Source organism: Trachurus japonicus, chromosome 20 (assembly GCF_045865225.1).
Source record: "Trachurus japonicus isolate A0001 chromosome 20, Traja_1.0".
NCBI classification, from domain to species: domain Eukaryota; kingdom Metazoa; phylum Chordata; class Actinopteri; order Carangiformes; family Carangidae; genus Trachurus; species Trachurus japonicus.
The window spans coordinates 5,668,254-5,677,855 of NC_140926.1; the positions used below are offsets into that span (position 1 = coordinate 5,668,254).

A 9,602-nucleotide genomic window follows, 5' to 3' on the forward strand; every position below is an offset into this window, starting at 1 on the left:
ATCTTGAATAGGTCTCCACTGTTTTCACATTTAAAAAGGTCTTTGTTGTCTTTGTACAGACAATATGAGATTTGCTTGTAGGCAGCCACAGCACTTAAAAAACCCACTGTAACCTATTTTCATAGGCACACCAGCCTCGCTTTCAATAAAACACACACTCGCATTCCATAATTGCGATCACTGAAATATATGAAAACAATAAAATACAATTTAAAAATGCCCTTGGAAAGAAAAAGTAACGCAATAGTTACTTTCCCTGGTAACTAGTTACTATTATAGTGAAGTAGTGGAGTTACTAACTCAGTTACTTTTTGGAAGAAGTAATTAGTAACTATAACTAATTACTTTTTAAAAGTAATGTTCCCAACACTGATCCTACAAATACAAATAGCAGCAAAGAAAGCCATTACATTAAGATGGCTTAAACAGGTGCTGAATAGGTAACAATCCTAAGAAATATTAACACAATGGGGGGAAGAAAAATCACATTTATGTTGAGATTAAAGAAGAAAGTGTTTATAGAAAGATGGAGGTGGTTGATAACTCAAAAGAGTTTTTCTTCGTTTGTTTGTTTTCAAGACTTGAGCTGGATTATAAGTGATACCCAGAGGTGAAAGATAAAAGATATATAGCCTACGTGCTGATGAATTGATTAAGGGTATTTACGCAAAGGGAATTTATAACCCTATATAGTTTTATTTTTGATATATTGTTTTTCTTCTCTTTGTCTGTTTGGTGTTTTTGATGTTCCTTGTCTTTCCTTCTTAAAATATTCTAAATTTTGATTTTCTGCATTACTTTTTACACACACATAATCAAACTAATGCTGATTGTTTGTCTACTAAGACCACTTGTAAACTGAATTGTTCGGATGTTGTAAAAGTGGATGTAATTCAGCGCATTCAATTCACTTTTCTGGGGATTAAAAACCTCTTTTCTTTTATTCTTTTGACAGTTCATCATCTACTCTTATGTAAGAAGCTGCTTACGACCATCTGATAACATTAATCTCCTGGAGTTCCCACAGTCACTGCACCACCAGCAGGGGGCAGCACAGTCTCATCTTTGTTTTATTGATTTTTTTTTATTTTTAAAGCATCTAAACCAAAATATCAAACACTTTTTTTTTTTTTAATAAAAAGTTGAAGGGACCAAAAGAGCCAGAGAAGAAGCACGTGGCCCTGGAGAGGCATATTTTATTTCATTTGTCGTCAATATACTTCAGGAAACAATATACAAAGCAATGATGTGGTCACCGTTACTGAATGTGTGGTGCAGCTCAGTTATAGACTCAATAGATAAGTAATGGTGGCAGAAAACAGGCCTTTGCAGCGTCGGACCCTGCTCTTCATGAGTGGAGGGGGGCAAAGGGGCAAAGGGAGGTGGGGTGGGGGGTCAAATAATAGAGATAAAGAGGGGGATGATGGGATGTGCTGGAGAAAACAAAAGCAACCCCTGTGCATGACGACATCATGCCTGTTGAAGATCTCACTGTTGGGTTTGTTTTTAAAAAGAAAAAGAAGTGAAGGAGGAGTTAAAGGGATAGTTCAACATTTTTGGCAAGTTGGCCCATTGCCATAATCCCTATAGTCAGAGCAGTAGGTTCGTTATCTTTATTTGTCGGTGCAAGCTGTTTTTAGAACGGCGGAGCAGAGCCGTGAGCTGCTCAGAGCTACGCTACGGAGGCTCATGGGATTTCTTGGTTTCCCTCATCAAATACACAATCCAACAACTCCACAACGCTCTGGTGGACAAGTTGTGAGCTGCACATTCACCACGCTATGAGATAATAACACGTCGTTACCAGACAGAGTTGTTTTAGAGGGAAATTCATGCAAAACTGCCGATGCACATTGCCTTCAGGGGCATTTTTCCATCAACAGTCTCTGTATTTCCCTCTAAAACAACTCTGTCTGGTAACGTTCTGTTATTATCTCATAGTGTGGTGAATGTGCAGGTCACAACTTGTCCACCAGAGCGTTTTGGAGTTGTTGGATTGTGTGTTTGATGAGTTTGATGAGGGAAACCAAGAAATCCCATGAGCCTCCATCACGTAGCTCTGCTCCGCCGTTCTAAAAACAGCTTGCACCAACAATTAAAGGTAACAAACCTACTGCTATGACTATAGTGATTATGGCAATGGGCCAATTGGCCAAAATGTTGAACTATCCCTTTTTAAAGACTTTCAACAAGGCACTAGCGTCCGAACCAAACCAAAACCAACCTATACCGCTCCAATAAAATAACCAGTGCTCGCTTTTTTATATGTTTAATATGTTTATTACAATACATACAGTTCACATTTGACCTTGTGACCGCTCGTTTGCCCAGCACATCTGCCTCTAACCTCAACGCCCACCGCCGCCACAGCTGGGTGAAGACGCCGCCGCCGCTGCTGCTGCTGCTGCTGAACCGGGTGCAGATGAGTGACTAAAGTTATAAATAAAACCTTTTTTTTTCTGTTTTTCTGTTTGTTTTTCATTTTCTCTGCGTCTTAAAACTTCATTGTTGTCGTGTTGTTGGCGACTGTACAAAGGAATGAACCAGTGGAACAAAAACAAAAAAAATAAGAATAAAAATAAGAAGTAGAAGAACCGATGTGGAGGGTGTGTGTGTGTGAAGTGACTCAAGACTCAAGGAGGAAGAGGAGGAGGAGGAAGAGGGGGAGGGGGAAGAAGAAGTAGTAGTAGTAATAATAAAAGTGGGAATGGTCCAAAGCAGCACGTCATCATCACATCTCTAATTTATTTATTCATTTATATATATTTTTTTGTTTCTTTTTCTCGTCTTTTTCTTTAAATCACTCACTCCACCACACCACCAGGCACTGTTTTTTGTTTTTGTTATGTTTTCGCTTTTTCAGACTGGGAAACGCAGGGCCACCAGAAGCTGCAAAAAAGAAAAAAAAAAGGAAAAAAAAAACAGAAACAGAAAGAAAAAGAAATAGATCAGTGAACCAGGGGGTGAGGCGATGGCATGAACAGCTCGGGATCCATACGGTCGTTGCTTTAACCAAGATTATTATGAAGAAGAGAAGGAGGAAGAGGAGGAGGAGGAACCACTTTGACACCAGTGTGTTTATGTTTTAATGTGAATAAAATGGCTTCGCTGCAGCCGCCATCGCACGCCGTTCGCTCGCTCACTCTCTGGTTCTCAGATCCACGAACGGACAAAATGAAGCTTTAAGTCTGCAGACGAGTTAACATGAAGGAGAGGCTAGGCTAATGAACGTAGCCGCCTAGGCGTTGATTAGTTTGGATGTCAAAAGCTTTTGATAGGCATGGCTTTCCATGGCTTCAATCTACAAAACATATTTACAACATAGATAATAACATCTACAAGAAATCTACATTTTTTTTCTCCGTTGAGGGTTTTTTACAAAACCTGTAAATCGCCCCGCCCCCTCCCCCTCCATCCCTCCCTCCCCGTGTTTTTTTAATTCTCTGTCTCTCTTTCTTTCTCCCACTCCCACAACAACGACAGCTCTTCCGTGTTTCCCCACCTCTTGGTTTTTAACCCAGCCCAACGGTCCAAAGGCAAAACCCCAACTGCCGCTCCTGTGTGTGTTTGTGTGTGTCTGTCTGTGTTTGTGTGTGTGTTAAGACTGGGCTCAAGAGGAACTGAACAACTGCAGCTTCCAACTATGTGCAATGGGTCTTTTCTTCTCAACCCCCTCACCCCTTCTTTCTCTCTCTCCCCCCTCCCTGCCCCACCCCCAACCAGAAAAACGCTCTCAACTCGCACAAACCAGAAGTTCTCAGACCATGAAGGAATTCTGATTCTTCAACTTTTCAAGTTCTTTGATTTGCTGTCTCAGAAACAGTATCCTGTGGACGGGAGAGAGGACAGGCGTTAGTTCACATCCATACAAACACGTCAACGATATATGAACATATAAATATAGAAACAAATCGCAGCAGTTGTTGTTACCTCTGCTCACGCAACGTGGCTTGTATTTCACAGACTCTGACCAAAGACCGGAGGTTTTTGAGCTCGGTGCAGTTCTCCGACATACAGATGCTGCCCATGGTGTGAGCCTCTTCACGTAGCCTCGACGCCTTCAAGGTCAATTCAGAAGAAACAACAATGAGCTTTAATGTTCACAACCAAGAACCAGGACCATTATAAACTATTATGGGTTACACTTTAAAATAGCTGTACACTTCTCAATCCATCATTTATGAAGCATTCTTCCATCACCTTGATCTTTGTTATGATACTTCATCTAACTAGTTTGATTATCTGCCCTTATAATTATTGCTGTTCATTTTATTTTCTTTATCTGTGTGACTGTACGAAGGAATTTTAACTTATTCAATGTAAGTTCTGATATACACTTGAAATTTCCTAAGAAATATTGCTTAAAAAGAAAAAGATTCTTCCTCCTTTGATACTAATTTTTGCATTTTCCATCTGAGAACAAACATTTTTTCAAACAGTTTTTTCTAACTTAGTATTTTTCCTAATTTACTTATATTTAAGAGTTATATCAAGTGCTGCACATATCTAGAATATGCAAACCATTAATATCAACCAGTAAAGACTTCTTGTACGGTATAACATGGGTTTGTATTTTCATAAAATAAACTGTTCTCCAAATAATCAGCAAGAATGCTTCATGAATAATGAGTAACAGTGTGTAGTTATCACAGGTTGTAAATAAATGAAGCACAGACCTGCTTCTCTGCGTGTTCGGCCGGCCAACCCTGCACGTGTTTGATAAGATTCTCATTGAAGTGGGCGGCGAGGGTGGGGGTGAAGGTGCAGGAGGGCCGGGCTGCGGAGGCGGAGGGGGGGGCGGAGGCAGAGTTGGGGGCATTGCTGCTACTGGAGGCGACGTGGTTGGGACCCGGGGAGGGACTCCTCTGACTGCTGCAATCAACACAGGAAGGAGAAATGTGAAGAACATCCATAGATATGAAATCTGTATCTTGCAGAAAATGTTAATAATTAATAAGCTCTGCATTTGAAATAAAATCTTTGCATATCTTATGGTTTATGGGTGTGTAATTGTTTGTAAAAGTTGTCTTGTTATCCATGTTATCGTCACTACAGATGTGTATTGTGACATATTTTAAAAGCACCACGTCAGCATTTTCAGCCAGTTTGTCTCTACGTGACTGTACAAATAAAGTTACAAATATTAACATGTTTGTAATATTCCCAGATCCACTTTGGATTTGGAGAACGACCGACTTTGCTTTCTGGTGTTTTATCGACCAAACAACTCATCAAAAAAAAATCAATTGTCAGATGAGTCAATAATGAAAATGTTAATTAGATACATTTACAGCTGAATGACAGTGAATCTTCACTAAATCAACACTCTGCCTCGTGTGAATTAACATTTTAATGAATGTTTTTCCCTTAAAATGTTCAATGTAAACACTCTAACCTGTAGTAATAAATATCTGTCATCAATCTCACTACTTATTTGCTCCTTTTAGTAAATTATTGCACAAACAACTGCGTGAAATGAATGAATGAATGAATGAAACTGTTGTTCCTTTAACGACCAGCAGATGGTGCCGACGTGCTGCTGAAGTGAACGACCCGTCCTGTTTCGATGTTTTTTTTAGCCTCTCAAACCATCATTATGATCTAATTATCTATAAATAATCATCAATTTGCCTGTTTTTTGTCATGTTGTTGCATGTTGAGTTGTGAGTTGTGTGCGACCTACCCTTGGCGCTGCAGGGTGCGTGGCGAATCCAAACAGTCCGACACAGTGACGCACTGCTCCTTTAGACTCTAAAGTCTCTGTAGCTCATCAGCCCGGAACTCTTCCAGAGCAGGTACAGCGCAGCGTTGTGACCTCAACCATGGTTGATGAGAGCAGAAATGTTGTTGTTGTAGTGAAAATGGGCGAGCTCGTGAACACGCGAATTTACACAAAGTCAAAATGAGCGATAAACCGCGTATCTCGCGTTTGGTCGCGCGTCACAACTCGAGCGAAAAAAAAGCGTTCCTCGTGTTTGGTGGGAAGCCCCTTGTGGGTCTTGGTGGGAAGCCCCTTGTGGGTCTTCCCACCAAACACGATGAAATAGACGAAGACGCGAAGGTCCCGTCGCCATAAAAAAATCGGGTGTATTGCGTCGCAAAAAAAAAAAGTCGCGTATACCGCGTCTCGCGCCTAATCGCGTCTTTGCGTCACGGCCTTTTACACCGCGGACGTAACGAATAAACGGTGACGGTGTGAACGAACAACATAGGACAGGACCAGACGTGGCGTTGTTTCCTCTTTTCACCGACAGCTCCACTCTCCCTTACTTACACTAACTACTGTTATTGTTGAGGCCAGAGAATTGTGGGATTTGTAGTTTTTGACCAATCGCAGGTTGTGCTCTTTCTTTTTTGTGATTTTCCCGGTTCACATGTATTTTTTTTTAGGGGCAAATGCGAGACTAAAATTATTGAAGACTTGAACACAATAATTCAACAAATTTAAGACATTTTAAGACCTAAAATTTTGATTTTCAAATTTTAGACTTTTTAAGACCCCGCGGATACCCTGTTATTTCATATAAAAGTTTAAGTGCAAACATATTTAATGATGCTGTGTATTATATATTATATATTTAAGACCATCTTTGAATTTTCTAATAAATGTAATACTTTTTAAGGCCTTAATTTTAGATACATGAATTTAAGACTTTTTAAGGATCCGCGGATACCCTGAGAAGTTGTGTGCTCGCAGCAGGACAGATAATCAGATGGATAATCGGTAAAGTTAATAATTTCACTTAATGTGAATTAATTTTGATGTTTCCTGTTATTGTTGCCCAAACGCAAATCTTGAATAGGTCTCCACTGTTTTCACATTTAAAAAGGTCTTTGTTGTCTTTGTACAGAGACAATATGAGATTTGCTTGTAGCCACAGCACTTAAAAAAAACACTGTAACCTATTTTCATAGGCACACCAGCCTCGCTTTCAATAAAACACACACTCGCATTCCATAATTGCGATCAGTGAAATATATGAAAACAATAAAATACAATTTAAAAATGCCCTTGGAAAGAAAAAGTAACGCAATAGTTACTTTCCCTGGTAACTAGTTGCTATTATAGTGAAGTAGTGGAGTTACTAACTCAGTTACTTTTTGGAAGAAGTAACTAATTACTTTTTAAAATTAACATTCCCAACACTGATCCTACAAATACTAATAGCAGCAAAGAAAGCTATTACATTAAGATGGCTTAAACAGGTGCTGAATAGGTAACAATCCTAAGAAATATTAACACAATGGGGGGAAGAAAAATCACATTTATGTTGAGATTAAAGAAGAAAGTGTTTATAAAAAGATGGAGGTGGTTGATAACTCAAAAGAGTTTTTCTTTGTTTGTTTGTTTTCAAGACTTGAGCTGGATTATAAGTGATACCCAGAGGTGAAAGATAAAAGATATATAGCCTACGTGCTGATGAATTGATTAAGGGTATTTACGCAAAGGGAATTTATAACCCTATGATTAGTTTTATTTTTGATATATTGTTTTTCTTCTCTTTGTCTGTTTGGTGTTTTTGATGTTCCTTGTCTTTCCTTCTTAAAATATTCTAAATTTTGATTTTCTGCATTACTTTTTACACACACATAATCAAACTAATGCTGATTGTTTGTCTACTAAGACCACTTGTAAACTGAATTGTTCGGATGTTGTAAAAGTGGATGTAATTCAGCGCATTCAATTCACTTTTCTGGGGATTAAAAACCTCTTTTCTTTTATTGTTTTGACAGCTCATCATCTACTCTTATGTAAGAAGCTGCTTACATCCTCCCATCTGATAACATTAATCTCCTGGAGTTCCCACAGTCACTGCACCACCAGCAGGGGGCAGCACAGTCTCATCTTTGTTTTATTGATTTTTTTTTTTTTTTAAAGCATCTAAACCAAAATATCAAACACTTTTTTTTTAAAAAATAAAAAGTTGAAGGGACCAAAAGAGCCAGAGAAGAAGCACGTGGCCCTGGAGAGGCATATTTTATTTCATTTGTTGTCAATATACTTCAGGAAACAATATACAAAGCAATGATGTGGTCACCGTTACTGAATGTGTGGTGCAGCTCAGTTATAGACTCAATAGATAAGTAATGGTGGCAGAAAACAGGCCTTTGCAGCGTCGGACCCTGCTCTTCATGAGTGGAGGGGGGCAAAGGGAGGTAAGGGAAGGGGGGGGGGGCAAATAATAGAGAGATAAAGAGGGGGATGATGGGATGTGCTGGAGAATACAAAAACAACCCTGTGCACCATGACGATATCATGCCTGTTGAAGATCTCACTGTTGGTTTGTGTTTAAAAGAAAAAGAAGTGAAGGAGGAGTTAAAGGGATAGTTCAACATTTTTGGCAAGTTGGCCCATTGCCATAATCCCTGTAGTCATAGCAGTAGGTTCGTTACCCTTATTTTTCGTTGCAAGCTATTCTTTAGAACGGCGGAGCAGAGCCGCGAGCTGCTCAGAGCTACGCTACGGAGGCTAATGGGATTTCTTGGTTTCCCCTCATCAAACTCATCAAACACACAATCCAACAACTCCACAACGCTCTGGTGGACAAGTTGTGACCTGCACATTCACCACGCTATGAGATAATAACACAACGTTACCAGACAGAGTTGTTTTAGAGGGAAATTCATGCAAAACTGCTGATGTGCGTTGCCTTCAGGGACAGTTTTTCATCAAGCAGTCTCTGCATTTCCCTCTAAAACAACTCTGTCTGGTAACGTTGTGTTATTATCTCATAGCGTGGTGAATGCGCAGGTCACAACTTGTCCACCAGAGCGTTTTGGAGTTGTTGGATTGTGTATTTGATGAGTTTGATGAGGGAAACCAAGAAATCCCATTAGCCTCCGTAGCGTAGCTCTGAGCAGCTCTCAGCTCTGCTCCGCCGTTCTAAAAACACCTTGCACCGACAATTAAAGGTAACGAACCTACTGCTATGACTATAGGGATTATGGCAATGGCAATTTGCCACAATGTTGAACTATTCCTCTAAGACTTTCAACAAGGCACTAGCGTCTCTGAACCAAACCAAAACCCTATACCGCTCCAATAAAATAACCAGTGCTCGCTTTTTTATATGTTTAATATGTTTATTACAATACATACAGTTCACATTTGACCTTGTGACCGCTCGTTTGCCCAGCACATCTGCCTCTAACCTCAACGCCCACCGCCGCCACAGCTGGGTGAAGACGCCGCTGCTGCTGCTGCTGCTGCTGAACCGGGTGCAGATGAGTGACTAAAGTTATAAATAAAACCTTTTTTTTTCTGTTTTTCTGTTTTGTTTTTCATTTTCTCTGCGTCTTAAAACTTCATTGTTGTTGTGTTGTTGGCGACTGTACAAAGGAATGAACCAGTGGAACAAAAACAAAAAAAATAAGAATAAAAATAAGAAGTAGAAGAACCGATGTGGAGGGTGTGTATGTGTGTGTGTGAAGTGACTCAAGACTCAAGGAGGGAGGAAGAGGAAGAGGAGGAAGAGGGGGAGGGGGGAGAAGAAGTAGTAGTAGTAATAATAAAAGTGGGAATGGTCCAAAGCAGCACGTCATCATCACATCTCTAATTTATTTATTCATTTATATATATTTTTTTGTTTCTTTTTCTCGTC

General features: G+C 39.8%; 1 long non-coding RNA gene across 1 annotated transcript; it reads right to left on the bottom strand.

The window, feature by feature from the left end:
- Positions 1–3,635: 3,635 nt before the first annotated feature.
- LOC146966265 (uncharacterized) lies at positions 3,636–5,700 on the bottom strand. Its single transcript, XR_015034485.1, has 5 exons — positions 5,684–5,700; positions 4,677–4,872; positions 3,931–4,058; positions 3,714–3,827; positions 3,636–3,661 (listed from the first exon to the last, which is right to left on the bottom strand). It is a non-coding gene; the product is annotated as an uncharacterized LOC146966265 (long non-coding RNA).
- Between the last annotated feature and the right edge of the window lie 3,902 nt (positions 5,701–9,602).